Source organism: Ascaphus truei, chromosome 3 (assembly GCF_040206685.1).
Source record: "Ascaphus truei isolate aAscTru1 chromosome 3, aAscTru1.hap1, whole genome shotgun sequence".
NCBI lineage: Eukaryota > Metazoa > Chordata > Amphibia > Anura > Ascaphidae > Ascaphus > Ascaphus truei.
This window is the reverse complement of record NC_134485.1, coordinates 344,999,650-345,010,261: the sequence shown is the minus strand read 5'-3', so window position 1 is coordinate 345,010,261 and position 10,612 is coordinate 344,999,650.

Genomic DNA, 10,612 nt, shown 5'->3' with positions numbered 1-10,612 from the left:
AGTCTATAAGGCTGCCTTGTTGTGTTAGTAAGATGACGTACGAGGGTCTTTTGCTGTGTCCAGTTTGTTCAGGATGTTATAGGGATCCAATTACTAATAGCCCAGAGTAAGCTTTCTGTTATATGACACTACTCCACATCAGAGCAGCCCAGAGTGAGGTGTAAATGTCTTTTTCAAGTGGAGATCCCTCCAGACCCAATGTGTAAAGCCAGCATCTCTGGTAGACTTGTGCTGGAGGGGTGTGTGACACCAAACATTTTTCTTGATGATAGATGAGATGTGCAGAATCAATATTTAATTAAAAGCCTGTGCCAAAGAGGTTTCCCTTCTTTCCAGTGAAAAGAACCACAAAATAGACAGGGTGCCCCAAGTTCCCATTGTCCGCTTACATTATCTGGCCAGCAACTTTAAAGGGGCGGTGCCCCCTAGGACCAATGTCACATAAAGACAGTGCCATGTCGAACAGTTTAATTGTAGGTGATTGACACCCTTGTTAAAAAAAACAAATAAAACAAGTGAAGTAATTGTTAAAAATTTGTTTAACCGTTTAGTGTTTCCATGGTAACTAAATGCTCTGGAAAGTTCTTACAATACCTTATAAAATCTCTTTTGTGGTAAAACTGCCGGTGTGTCACAGAATCTACAGATAATGTTTTTCTGTTCTCTCTTCTTTTCGGTTTGTAAGGATTTTGTGAGTCAGTAACTACTAAATGAGATTATAAATATAGAGGACCCGGTAAAAATAAAAACATGTTCATTTTTCCCCAAAGGAAGCCAATTACATTGATCAGTTGAATCATTTTTTCCTACGCTACGTGGGACTACCCCTTTAACGTCGCAGGGATCACTCTCATTAGGTCACTTGTGTGGCTGAAACATTAACCAAATATACAATCTCTCCATTTAACGTTATATAGTGGGTGTAGTATGCTTGGCTATGGTGCCCAAGCAAAGACAACAATGGCTCATTGTAGACCGAGTAAACAGGCTCCTAGGTTGCTGGAACAGGCCCTGATTTTACTTGCAGTACCAAAACTGCTCACTATAAGACCATGACGATAGACATTGTAACATGGAGCATGTTTTTCTGGCCATTTCCATGATTTCACTCACTGCTTAGTGAAAGTGAGAATGTGGAAGCTCAGGATGTTTCTTTTCTTGGGTGACTGCTTTAAGACAATGGCATATTCCCCCCTCCGGATAGAAAATATCCCAAAACTCATATTCTAATGTACTGGGTCGAGTATTGAAATAACTTGGGCTGAGTCCATAAAATAAGCGGAGATAAGAAGTGAGTTAATGTGACATGGAGGAAGTCACACATGGGATTCCTCTGGCGTCCAACTACAACCCCTCTGCTTTGGGATGGGACAGTAATACAGTGCTACCCTAATGTGCAATATCGATACCTAGCACTGTAACAAAACGAAGACTGGGGGCCCAGTCAGTTCAATGTTTATGGCTTTGCACCATCATATTTATCATGGCAATGCCAGGGAGAAACTCTTTACTGCAGCTAATAAATACACAACATTTCTTCCTGACCTCCAACTAAAAAAATGATTAGAGAGTCCTGAATAACGACATGTCTGTTGTAATGGTTCACTTTTCCCAACTCAATAACTTTGCAGCCTGTTACCTTTTATTTGCCTTGCAATAAGGTGCTGGGCGACTCCGCAACGATATACTTATTTCTTTAGTGAATGTTTATGGGTGTTATTATCAAGGAGTGCATTCCACCCCTATATTCTATTGACCTTTAATTTGACTGTTATTAAAGTTCTTCAAGGATATTGTTGTACATAGGAACTTGAAAGTCTCCTCTTGATGTAATGCCAAAGAGGACACCCCTGGGAATTTAAAACGTCATTAATTACAGCATAATAATATAGTATGTTTTTCTTTTAAGGAGCTTCAAAGAAAATATCCCAATGAGTTTACAAAGTAATTTTAGTACATAAAACACAGGGGGATCAAGTGACTTGCCCAAGGTCACAAAATGCTGTCTCTGGGATTTGAACCCGGTCCTGAAGATTCATAAAGGATGGCACAATAACACGTATCCTTCCTCAGCAATATAATTACAGGTCCCAGAACTAGGTGTGATATATTCACCAGCAAAGCACAAGCTTCGTGCTATTATTGTACTAAGGGAATTGCATCCTATGCACATCCAATATGCAAACAAAAGGATGGAACGGGCGCTTCTATCTATAAAGTGACTTAAGTGGTCAAATGGTGAAAATAACCAATAAAGTGTAAACCTATATGTAAAAAGTATGTATATATATATATATACAGATACAGCAGCTCTACACCCTTGTAATGGACTGTCCAGGTCCAATAAAGTCTCGCGTTGTCTTCAAGGTAGAACTACAGCGCTCCCCTTACCTGGAAGACAACGCATATCCAATATGTCTAATAAAAGGTATATTGATTAAAATCATCATATTTCTACTTGCTGCGCAGGGGCCGGTGGCTGTGAAGGGGGGACCGTTTCTGTGGGAGGGCTGGTGGCTGTGAAGGGGGGACCGTTTCTGTGGGAGGGCCGGTGGCTGCGGGGAGGGGGGTAGTTGCTGCGCGGAGGCCGGTGGCTGCGGGAGGGCCGGTGGCTGCGGGAAGGGCGGGTTGCTGCGCGGGGGCGGTGGCTGCGGGAGGGCCGGTGGCTGTGAAGGGGGGTCCGTTTCTGCTGGAGGGCCGGTGGCTATCGGGGGTAGGGGGAAGGTGGCTACGGGGGGGGGGGGGAGCAATGGCTTGGGCGGATGGTGGATGCGGGGCACCTGGCGGCAGGTCACAGCACTTGCTGCCGGCTCTCCCCTGCTGCAGGTTTCTCCCTCACTGTGTCCCACGACGAGGTGTCTGATGCTGACGTCACGTGACGGAAGGGTAGCCCAGCTGACCTCCGGTGCTGATGTCAGAGACCCGGCACGAGCGTCAGCAGCAGACACCTTGGCGTGGGACAGACAGCGAGGGAGAAGCCTGCAGCGGCTTAGAGCCGGCGCAGGCAGCAACTGCTGTGACCTGACTCCGCCCCCCACGCAGCCACCCTGCCTTTGGAGAGGTATTACCTTTCATTTTATACCGGACGCAGGGGCAAAATACCAGGCCGTCCAGTTAAAAACCGGACACTCAGCAACCCTAGGCCGAGCAGAGCGCGTGATGTCACCGCGCACGAGCGCCAGCGCGCTCGCTCGATGCCTGACCACAGCCCAAGGGCAGGGATGTCCAAACTGAGGCCCACGGGCCAAACACGACCCAACACTTGGTTCAATCAGGTCCCCGGACCGTTCTCAAAATGTCCTGGTTTGATCCGGGAAAAGGAGAGCAGGGCTGCCCGGCTGCATCAACACTACAGCTTCCATACAGCAGATGGCGCTGCAGAGTGAGTCAGTGTGTGTGTTCCATTCATTATGTGCATGTGTATTTGGAGTTTGTAAATGTTGAATATAAATGTGTATTTGTATATGGTATGTGTGGATATGGTGTGACTGTGTATAAGGGGGGGCGGAGGATGGGGGGGGAGAGGGAGGATGGGGGGAGAGGGAGGATGGGGGGGAGAGGGAGCATAGGGGGAAGAGGGAGCATGGGGGGAAAGGGAGGGGGGATACGGGGTAAGAGGGAGGAGCGGGTGAGAGGGAGGATGGGGGTAAGAAGGAGGACAGGTGAGAGGGAGGATGTGGGGGGGGGGAGGGAGGATGAGAGGAGGAGAGTGTGTGTGTGCGTGTGTGCAATGTAGGTTCCATGTTTATACATGTGGCACTTGACAGATTCCTTTTTTTTATTAATCTTACCCTCAGCTAAAAAAGTTTGAACACCCCAGACCTATGGGCTCCCCCACGTATGCTGTCATAGTTTGGGGTAAAAAAAATGGATTACAATGGGTGAGAGGCAGGAGAAAGGGAAGCGACGTTTGCGTTAGGTGGCGGGAGAGAGCGTAGGTCTGAGGCCTTATAGGGGGTAAGCACATGGTAGAAAAGTGCAGGAGTGTGAAAAAAAGAAGAGCCGACCCCCTTTTTATTGTGTTTAGTTATGTTTGCAACACATCGCTTTGAGATTTGGCTCTTGCAGTCAAAAGATTAAAATATAACTTCCTATTCTTAAACCAGCATTCCTGGCAAGAAAACAGGTAGAGAAAGCATTGACACATGTCCTTCCCAAAATGTATCCACATCCAGTACACTAAGTGATAGAAATACACAACCCAGGCTGAGGTCACAGGTTTACTGAGCCGAATGCTCTTTTAAATGACTCTTTTATCCGCACAGAATAAGTGGCACAGTTTATTAGTTCTACTAATTAGCCTCATTCGCAGACGCTGATGCCTGCCGTTACACCTGATATGTTGAAGCCTATTCTCCTGAGGAGGACAGCCTGGATGAACCCTCGCCTGAGGGATATTTATCGCGTGTCTCTTTGTCACTCCTGAATAAAAAGGACAGAATGGGCCTCGTTTCTGCTTTCTGTGTGCCAGTGTTGCATCCTGTGAGGAGAATGGCAGACTGAGACGCAGTTCTGCTCTCCACGCGTCACTCTGGGATGAAAGGGAGGTGCTTGATAAAGCACATGTCCCTCTTAGGCTTGTTTTATAGTTGGCGCGCTCGCGCGTGTGCTAATGCTCGTGCACGTGAATCACACTTTTTTGTGTACGGTCTGTGCTGTGCTGTGAGCGACAGGTGGGCGTGGCTATGACATCACACCCGGCTCCCGTAAAAAGCATAGCACTATATATAACATCTGTTAGTTTTTTAGGCAATAACGTTAAGGCAATAGCAATAAGAAAACGTTGCATATAATTATATTTGTAAATAAGGCATTCCTTATGAAGGTGAAGAACAACATTGCTGGCATTACAAACGACTCCTTTCCTCCTTTTTCTCTCTACTTTCTCTATTGCATATAAACCATATTACTCTGTGTCACTATGTCACAGGTTCGACAAACATATGGATATCCCTTTGCTGCTTTCGTTGCCATGTACCCAAAGACACTGGAAAGACAAAGCTGTTTTTGCTGCAATTCTGGTATTTACCAGCAGGTGGAACCAGAGACGAATAAAAGGACTCTGAAATCTGGTGTTGCCTACACTGTAATAACAGTATGGATTTATGTCGAAAATAATAACTATTTTATTGGACTGACTATCTGTGCAGAACAGATAAAGATAGTGGAGCTATATATGTGATGGAGCAGGTAGGGCAGGAGTTCGGTGCAGACATATTGAGCCTGCTATCCGTAGGAATCTAAAACGACTGCATGGTTCAGGGGATTGATTCTGAGGCACAGGGATTGGTCCCCCTTGTAGAGGGATGGATAGCTCAGGGTTGTAATACAGCAAAATATAGCCTGCCACTGCTGCATGTTTCATGTGGCGTGTAGGGGATGGCTTTGCTATTGCTAGAGGGTTGCAACTATCATAGATTTTTGGTCTATTATATGCAGGAGACCGTGTACCAAGGTCATTCACTGCCTTTCTTTTCACCTCCAGAGCCGACTGCCTTCATTTTTTTTCCATCCCAAAATATGTCATATGGGTACCAAACTCCCCACAGCAAGGGAGGGGGAGGGAGCTTGCAGGGGAGTGTGGTAAGCCGCAACTGAAGAAAAGGTGTTAAATGAAGTTTTTATTACAGAAAAGTATTGTAATTAACTATTTATAAATGGCAGTAATAAGGATAAAAGGGAACCAATCCTGCGAAAGAGCAAAATGTGACAAGCTGAAAATGAAGCACATTAAAGCACCAGTTTGTAAAATTGAACATGCTCCAGTGATCAGAGATATTGCCATACACCGTTCATAACTGTCAATATCCAGAGAGCTAAACGAGGGAGAATTGTGGGTTCTGGACCAACAAAAAACATTTTAACAGATGCTATATACTCCTGATTTATGACATCTCACTCAATTGAAGTGAGGAAGACTCATGCTGGTATTAGTGCTCTTGTAAGCCTAGATAAATGATAAATTTGATTTGTCAGAATGAGACTATATTGGGGTCTTCGGGATAGGTTTCATGGAAATACAATGCGTGACAGCGCACATGTTCGTGCTGTCATGTATACTGCACTTTCACGAATAATATGACATTACAATAGCCGTGTGAGTTTCTTCCAATGAGTATGCGAAATGAGGTGTGACACAGTCTGTCCTTCTGTATGTCTGTAGGTTACAGTGCAGGGACAAACTGTCCTTATGTTTATTTTATTTATTTATTTATCAAATGTTTTACCAGGAAGTAGTACATTGAGAGTTACCTCTCGTTTTCAAGTATGTCCTGGGCATAGTTAATATAACAAATAATACATGGTTACAAATACAGTTACATAAATGAACAGGGTATACATTATATACAAGACATTGCATGCACAGTAAGAGAAGATGTATATTATGGGCTTATGTAACAGTTACAGACCAGATTAAAATGTGAGACAGCCTTAGTTTTGAAAGAACTTAAACTGGGGGTGGATGTGAGAGTCTCCGGTAGGTTGTTCCAGTTTTGGGGTGCACGGTAAGAGAAGGAGGAGCGGCCGGATACTTTGTTGAGCTTTGGGACCATGAACAGTCTTTTGGAGTCAGATCTCAGATGATAACTGCTGCATGTGGTAGGGGTGAGGAGCTTCTTCAGATAGGTGGGTAGCTTGCCCAGAAAGTATTTGAAGGCAAGACAGGAAAGGTGAACTTTGCGCCTAGACTCGAGTGATGACCAATCTAGTTCTTATTTATTTGCAGGCGAGAGTGCAATGGCATAACACTAAAAAAGACGGCACACGGAGATACACCTTCCAGGGCTGGGAGACACTTTTGCGAGGAGTTCTAAAATGTAGCTTATGGTATAGCACTGCTTTAGTAAAGACAGCCCCAAATGTCTGCTTAAAAGGTAACATCAACAGAAAGTGTGCTTTCTTTAAATAGGATGAGGGGGGGGGGTGAGGGGGAGGGGGGGGAGGTGAGGGGGGGGGGGCAGAGGTGCACAGCAATGTGTTGATGGCCTACCTGGTAGTGACAGTGCGCTTTGAAACTGAGATTGTGATATAAAGCCTGCTCCTCCCTGTGTGTGTTGTGCGAGTTCTCCATGTGCTCTGCTCTGTGACTCTGAGTTTCATTCTGTGCTACAGTGAGATAGCCATTATCAATTTATCATGTGTTAATTGGCCATTCACGTGAACGTCAATAAACAAGCTTTAATAGCTGTCAGATGTAGCTAGACTAACTTTACCCACAGATACCTCAAAATACCCAGGCATGCCTCAAGTGTTCCCATAGGATCCAATAGTAATGCTGCAGCAGGATGCCTCCAAATAAAGCACCGTTAACGTAATTGGTGACATCTGTACTGTAGTGAATACACCGTGCTCTGCTACCGCCTCTTAGGGCGTGATTGTGGAGTATTTGGTTCCCCTGCGGTGACGGCACTGTGGCTCACTCGCAGTGAGTTAAAGTACGCTGCTTTTGACGGCCTGTTCCAGTGTCTGGGTTTCTGTGTGCCCTGCTCGCTCATACTTGGTCTCATTTGCATGTTGCGCTCTTGCCTAGTTATCAGAATGGGGCATTATCCAGTCACTATCACAGCGTCCTGTCCCTTCATCCGATAGAGGGAGGTGCAGAATAAAGAAGCAGTGTAAGAAGGAATGAAAGGGGGGGGGGGGGGGAAGGGGGAGAAAGGCAGAGGGGAGTTGCAGTAATAGAAAGAAGGGAGAAAAGGATGCAAAACTGGGAGAAAAACACAGGCTGGGAGATAAATTATTAACAATTTCATGGCTGGGGAACCATGCAATGCTTTCCCTCTGATACTGGCAGTCGGAGCTGTCAAATCTTACTGCTTTGGAAAAAGATGCACTAATTATAAGCCCTTTGCAGTCAGAGGGGCCAGAAATACGCTGCTTTGATTTGCAATCAGTTGCTCTACACCAGAGGTTTCCAAACTTTTTTTTTTTGGTTAAGGAACCCTATAATTATATTGTGAAATTCTATGGAACGCCAACCCTTTCTAATAGCGCGCCTGAGATCAGATGCATTGTAAGTGACCCCAACCTTCTCTAATAGCGTGCCTGAGATCAGATGCATTGTAAGGAACCCCAACCCTCTCTAATAGCGCGTCTGATATCAGATGCATTGTAAGGAACCCCAACCCTCTCTAATAGCGCGTCTGAGATCAGATGCATTGTAAGGAACCCCAACCCTCTCTAATAGCGCGTCTGATATCAGATGCATTGTAAGGAACCCCAACCCTCACTAATAGCGCGTCAGAGATCAGATGCATTGTAAAGGAACCCCAACCCTCACTAATAGCGCGTCTGAGATCAGATGCATTGTAAGGAACCCCAACCCTCTCTAATAGCGTGTCTGAGATCAGATGCATTGTAAGGAACCCCAACCCTCTCTAATAGCGTGTCTGAGATCAGATGCATTGTAAAGAACCCCAACCCTCACTAATAGCGTGTCTGAGATCAGATGCATTGTAAATTCCTCTGTATTTGGTACAATTTTCAAATGAACAGAAAATTGCAGGGAACCTTTTAGGGATGCCCGGGGAACCCGTGTTCCTAGGAACCCCTTGTTGAAAAACACTACTTGGACTCCCATAGCGTTTCAATTCAGAACCGGTGCATTATAATGCAATTTGTGGCTCCTATCCTCCAAATCTCACTTATTTGAGTGTTTGGATTGTCCAAGCTAGGAAGATTTGGGGACAAAATGGAGAAAGAAAGAGTAGGCGAGAGAGAAAGGATGTTAACTCCTTTCATGGCAAAATAGGCTGCAACACATTCCACAGGGTGCGACATTATCTTTTTGCAATGGAGAGCTGCTCAGTGCAGGAATTTAATTTCTGCCCATTCAGAGGGGACCGCAATGCGTTAAATACCCCTCCTAACCTTTATATGTTGTTCACCGTGACAAAATGTCACCCCCTAACTTGCACTGCAGTCTACCACAAAACTGTTCTGTGACTGCAACCCTGAAAAGCGGGAAAAAGCGAGGGAATGAGAGAGGCAGAGAGATGCTGGAAAGCTGGGCTGTGTTCAGACTTCACCCCCCCTCCTCACACACACACACACACACAGACAGACAGATAGGGGAATACAGTCTGCTGCAGATTTACAGCCACAGGGCTCCGATTGGCCGGCTCTCCTGGCAGCTCTGATTTAGTAGCTCTCAGGATTGGCTGCTCTTTGACAGGCTGATTTATAGGCTGTATCTGATTGGTTGACTGGATCTGCTTGTAATTTATTACACTGCTCCTGATAGTGAGCAGCAGAGGAGGAGGCAGCCTGAGCTCATTATGCTAATATGTAACATGCATACGATGCACGACACACACACAGCTCATTATCCTAGTGTGTAACATGCATACGAAGCACGACACACACATACACACACACACAGTCTCAGCTCATTATCCTAATGTATAATATGCATACGACACACACACCTCATTATCCTAATGTGTAACATGCATACGATGCACCACACACACACACACACACACACATAAACACACACTCAGCTCATTATCCTAGTGTGTAACATGCTTACGATGCACGACACACACACACACACACACACACACACACACACACACACACACACACACACACACACACACACACACACACACACACACACACACACACACACACACTCTCAGCTCATTATCTTAATGTATAATATGCATACGACACACACACCTCATTATCCTAATGTGTAACATGCATATGATGCACCACACACACACACACACACATAAACACACACTCAGCTCATTATCCTAATGTGTAACATGCATACGATGCACCACACACACACACACACACACACACACACACACACACACACACACACACACACACACACACACACACACACACACACACACACACACACACACACACAGTCTCAGCTCATTATCTTAATGTATAATATGCATACGACACACACACACCTCATTATCCTAATGTGTAACATGCATATGATGCACCACACACACACATAAACACACACTCAGCTCATTATCCTAATGTGTAACATGCATACGATGCACCACACACACACACACACACACACACACACACACACACACACACACACACACACACACACACACACACACACACACACACACACACACACACACACACACACACACACACACACACACCTCATTATCCTAGTGTGTAACATGCGTACGATGCACCACACACACACACACACACACATAAACACACACTCAGCTCATTATCCTAGTGTGTAACATGCTTACGATGCACGACACACACACACACACACACACACACACACACACACACACACACACACACACACACACACACACACACACACACACACACACACACACACACACACACACACAGTCTCAGCTCATTATCTTAATGTATAATATGCATACGACACACACACCTCATTATCCTAATGTGTAACATGCATACGATGCACCACACACACACACACACACACACACACACACACACACACACACACACACACACACACACACACACACACACACACACACACACACACACACACACACACACACACACACAGCTCATTATCCTAATGTATAATATGCATAACACACACACACACACACACACA